Source organism: Heterocephalus glaber, unplaced genomic scaffold (genome assembly GCF_053883595.1).
Source record: "Heterocephalus glaber isolate CG9 unplaced genomic scaffold, H.glaber_assembly_v1.0 deba00001523, whole genome shotgun sequence".
Taxonomy (NCBI): domain Eukaryota; kingdom Metazoa; phylum Chordata; class Mammalia; order Rodentia; family Bathyergidae; genus Heterocephalus; species Heterocephalus glaber.
The window spans coordinates 6,012,307-6,018,306 of record NW_028258327.1 but is presented as its reverse complement, the minus strand read 5'-3'; positions in this window follow the sequence as shown (position 1 = coordinate 6,018,306).

Genomic DNA, 6,000 nt, shown 5'->3' with positions numbered 1-6,000 from the left:
ATTAGCTCAATGCCTGAATAAATTATGGTGATCTCTTTCTAGCCTAGTTGCCTGCCAAGAGCAGTTGTAAATTCTCTCTGGTGGAAAAGAACATCATTTAGAGTTTTCAAAGAATTTGGCACTCAGTCTAAAATAATTGAATATATAAAAAGATATAAATTGAATGAAAGCCAAGAGGAAAAAAAATCCTGGACAATAGAATATACAGAAGAATCAAATGTCAGAATTATAGAATTATCAAACTTGGAAATTAAAGTAAAATGATTAATATGCTTTAAAGTTAAACATAAAAGTAAGGATTTTGGTAGAGAAATAGAAATTATAAGAACAAGAATAAATACTAGTTAAATAATTGGAAATCAAATAACTGAAATTAAGAACTCAATGAATGAACAGATGAGCCACAGCTGAAGAGAGAATTAATGAACTGGAAGACAGTTCAGGAGACTATTCAGATTGAAGCACAGAGAATAAAATAGTAGAAAATTGGAAAGAGCATATATGACACAGGGTATATGGTTGAAAGGCTCAACACACTTACTATTAGCATTCCAGAATGTGGAAGAAACTACATTTGAAGAGAGGATGGCTGAGAAAGATTTTCAATCACACCAAGGAAGCCTCTGCTGACCAACCTAAGTAAGATGAATACAATGAAAACCATATGTAAGCATGACATAATTGAACTGTTGGGAAACAAAGACAGAGTCTATGCCATAAACAGAGAAAATGGGCATGTTCTTCAGCAGAGCAACAAATAGACAATGAAATGGTGAGTTCAGAGTGTGAAAAAAGTAATTCTATCCATAATTCTATCCTCATTACAAACATCCTTCAAAAATAAAGTAATAAGATTTTTAAACAAAAAGTGAAAAATTTCAGCAGCAGTACCAAACTAGAGAACTACTAAAAGAAATTTTTTTTTATCAAATAAAATGACCAAAAATAGAAGTGGGAAGCTGCAGGCAAAAATGGAAAACATTGGAAAGAAAAAAATCTATGAGTAAATGAATATTGATAGGACAACACTCATTGATTTTGACAGTGTATGCCTCAGTGTGTATGTAATCAGACTGTACAATGTGTGCACTGGAAATCGACTCCAGTTATTATGTCACTTAGCAAATACTGAAAAACTTTGTGGCTTGAATTTATGACATTTATTTTGCTCCCAATTTGGGCAGGAGTTGTCAGAGATCACTTATATTGGGAGTAGCTCAAAGAATCAGAATGAAGCACCTGAAGGCTCACTTCTCCCATTGTTGATGGCTGTTGGCTAAGATCATTGGTAGGGTTGTTGGTGGAAAGACTTTATTCCTTATGGCACCTGTGCTCTAAGAGCAATTGTGTGAAGCATGGGAAGGGAGGAAGAGAGAGTGGGAAAGAGGGAGAAAGGAGGAGAGGGAGAGAGAAACAGAGTTGGAGAGGGGTGAAGAAGCAAAAAAGGAGGAAGAGGAGGAGGAGAGAGGTGTAATGGAAGATTATTAGATTATTCTTGGGAAATAGCAAGTACAACTCTCTGGAGGTAGGAATTATTAAATATGTTTAAGAGATAGAGAGAGAGAGGAAGGCAAGTGAGGTAAGTGAGGGACATAGTGATATGAGATAAAGAATTCAGATATCAATCAGTGAAATAGCACTGCAATAAATGCTATCAAATGGGTTGGTGTGAGCAGCCTCATATGTATAAACATTTTCCACATAAGGAACCACAGGCAATTTGTTAGATTTAGGTATATTCTCTTTGTGAACACATTGTAAGAACTGATCATTAAATTTATCATGAAATTGGATCCATACTTGTAATCCCAGCCCGTCTGGAAACCGAGGCAGGAGAATCTCAAGTTGAAATCAGGTCTGAACAACTGATGAGCTTAGTGAGATCCTGTCTCTAAATAAATAAATAAATAAATAAATAAATAAATAAATAAATAAGAAAGAGCTGAGGATGTAGCTTAGCTGAAGGTCTGGGTTTAATTTCCAGTATCTAAAAATGAAAAATAAAAACATCATGGACATTCTGATTTTATAACTTAAAAATAGCTTCACATTTAAGAACAATGAAGAAAATTTATGACTACATTATACTGGGAAAATACATTATTTTAGTAACATATGTAACTTCATATTTCAAACACTTAGTAGTCATTACTGAAATCCCAGTGGATGGGATAGTATTGGGCATTATACTATGTGGAAGATTCAAAGGTAAGGTGATCTGAGCACAAGTCATGGGGGATTACTGAAAGCTTGCTCTTAGTAAACCTTGCCATTTTTAATTTTTTTAAAAACATAACTCAGCCTAGATACAAAATAGTTCATTAATTCACTGAAGACAGTGTCATTTTTCATTTTTTTTGTTCTTACCTTCAGAACTTCCATCCTCATATCTAACTCTAGATAAGGTAAACTATACAGTGTAAGACCACACTACATTTAGCATAAATTGACTTAAAATATCAGTGTAGGGCAAAAGAAAACTTTTTTTAAAAAGAAGAAAGTTTTCCTTTCATAGAGTTGCACTCTGTGGCCTTTAATTGGATTATTAAACTCAGAGAAAAGGCCCTTTAGCATGTTTCAAAGATCACTGACATACAAACTTTGCAATCATTCTGCTAATGCACCTTGCCTTAACGGCTTTAATAGTAAATTCAATTTTCTGGAAGGAGATAAATTCCTTCAAAAACCGTCAACATTTCAAATACATGCAGAATTACTGGAGTTCCTTGATGCCATGATTTGATTTTACAAACCCAAAAGAGTGTAGTCCTATGGGGTATATTTGGTGTTAGAATAAGATAACATTTTTCTGTAGATTCTGTGGATTTTGGCAGGGTGTGTCCACGATGCCTTTTCTGTTCCCCTCTTATAAGAGAACAATGGTTAGCCTGTAGAACCCAGTATACAGGTTAAATCCAGTGATTTCTGAAATTCCTGAAGTTGGTCATTCTGTTCTGGGTTTCCACAGCAAGGAACTTGTATGGAGCTTTAAACATGCTTTTAAAATGTACTATTATTCTTATTATTCTTTCCCTGTGCTGTTGCCTCCTTAAGGACAGGTAGCATTTTTTTGCTTTTTATGTTTATTTTGCAAAACCAGCTACAGTCCCTGGTGCACACAGTATACCGGAAGGAAGCCTGAATAATGTGCTGCCTTCAGTCTAACATACAGTTACAATGTATGTTCACTCTTTTTTGTAACACAGTATCTTTTATTAGCCATGAAATGATTCATAGAGTTGCAAAGAGTATTTAGGAAAAGTACAGATTAATTATCTGACAGAGCAAAATGTCATGACACTTTCCAAATGATTCATTACAGACAAAAGCAGTCAGAATAAGTATGAGAACTGAAATCCACTCTTTGCAGTGAATGTGTTGACAAAAAAATTATACTGGATTATCCCACAGCAATAAAGCATATGTTATTTGATTTCCTGTCACAATTAGGGAAATAGATATGTGTAAATTTGTTCAACTTACATTCAACACAAGTAGTTCAAACAAATGAATAAATATATTATCACAGCAAATAGTATTGGATGTCCTATTCCAGCTATGAAAGATTATTTGAACTTCAAGTTAAAAATAAAAATGACAAATAGGTTGTTTATAGGCATAAGACTTTAGGCACAAATCTTTTGATGTGTATCTATTCACTTTATTTTGTGAGGGTTAAAGCCAAGACTAAATGATAAAAGATCTCACAGGAATAGTTCATATATTCATCTGAATAAAGTAGAAGATACAACATTAAGATGATGACAAATACTGACTCTTTGCAAAAGCCACACGTTTTAGCTATTTAAAATACATAATGGGAAAAAAGAGAGAAAAAAAATCTTATTGTAATCTAGCATAGACAATATGTCTAAAATTGTACCTTAACTTAGTACAATTGTCTTACATGCTTTATATGTCTTTTGGCCTATTAGTCTGGATTTTAATCTGTATATATGATAATTAACTTTAAGACAAATAAATTAATCTGATGTTTGCAAAATACAAGGGGGTGAGGGGAAGGAGGAAAAATCAGTGTCTTATGTATGTATACCTATTCCCTACAATAAATGTAATCATTATGTACTATAAATATGTACTTATAAAAGTCAAAAAGGTTAAAAACTAGAAATAACGTTTTGTTTATAAGCTTTAAATTATTAGTTTTTCTCTGAATCTAGCCTTATATTTTAAATTGTTTTGAAAATTTAAAAAGTTCGCTTTTATTTATATTCTTTAATCTACAAATCAGGTACTATAGCAAGAAACTATATCAAAAATGATAAATAGAAAAAGAAATTGAGGTAGAGAAGAAGACCAAAGCATAAGAAAATAAAAGAGCAGTGAGCATATAGAATGCAGATATAATGGACTGAATAGTTGCCAGAAAGTCAGCAGGAAATGCAGAAGGGCACCAGAAAGAGACAATTATTGGATAATGACCTTGTTGCTACATTAAATTGAATGCATGTACTATAATTCATATTTAATGCAGTCTAATACAACTGAATCTAACCATAATATTTTATTATATTACAGTCATAAGTATGTTAAAGAAGTAAAAAGTATAATCCTGTTTCCTCTTAGTATCTGTTTTTCTGTTATTCATATTTGAGAGAACAAGTTTTATTTATGAGAATATTTCTCGTCATCTTGGAAATATCCTTAGAATTGTAATTTTTATGTCTTTGGATATGGACATTTTCTGCAATAGTAAAAAAAGATTTCCAAACAAGTTCTATTTCACCAGACTTAGATGAGAGTTTTGTCTTCTCCATGTCATTGCTACACCTGGTACATATTGTTTTTTCACTGTCTTTCTGATGGGTACAGAGTGATATTGTATTGTGCTTTCAATTTACAGCTTACTTCAGGGAGATAGCTTTTGTAGGAATATGTTTTGAATGTGGGTGAAGACATAGTCCATATCAGCTTAGTAAGACTTGGAGCCTGGGTAGGAGAAGGTGACTACAGAATAATGGGGGCTGAGAGCCTGAATGACTGGAATGATGCCAATGCCCTTTTTAAAGATGAGAACACAGCCAAAGGAAAGGCTTTGGTAGAGATGATAAATACACTTGAATCTGAGGTATAATTATTACTTTACATGGGGTCTTTGACTTCTCAGAGGTTTGCATTTCCAAATCATTAAAAATTATAGTTTTTTTTTTAAAGAGCAAGTTATATCTCTCACTAGGTATGCTACAATACTGAATCAAAGTATGCTTTGAAACAGTACCAAGCACTATTAAAGAGATTTACAAGAGACATAGATTGCTAAAAGGTTTTGTCCTGTGCGCTACTCCAAAATCCTTGTTACATGCTTTTGCTATATTCCTAAAAGTCATGCAAATTCTATACAGGGATAAAACATAATGATAGGAAAATGAGTACATTGTTTTTTGATCTGATTGAATGGATATGTTCCAAGAGAATGTATTATTATAGAAGTTTGTTACACTGAAGGTGTAACAAACCATACAGATTGGGATGGGGCTGGAGAATGTGGTAAGGTCTGCAGAGATTTTTTTTTTTCTGCACATAGCTGGTGAGACTATAAGATCAATATAGAAAATAAATTAAGAGCTTGGTATATAGATATACATAATTTACATATTCTTTTTTGGGTTCAGTCAACACAAGATCTCAAAAGTCTTTTATGATTATTTGGTCATAAGAAGAGCTAATAGGAAATTATAGTTATTATTTAAGATAAATAATTTCTTCTTAGATTTCTGTGCCCATAATACCAATCATCCAGTACAATAAGAAATGTTCTCATTGTCCTAGATAATAAAAAGTGATCAAAATGGCCTTCGTCTTTCCCTCAATTTTGTTGCTTTCTGACACAAAGTGCATCCTTTTTTTTTCTCAAATTCTTCTATTGGTACATTTTAGGTATACAAGACATTTACGTTTATTATTGGGAACTTGTACCTTTACATGATGTATCTTGGTTCTTATTTTTTCCCCATTCCCTTGCCCTCCCACCCGCTCCAC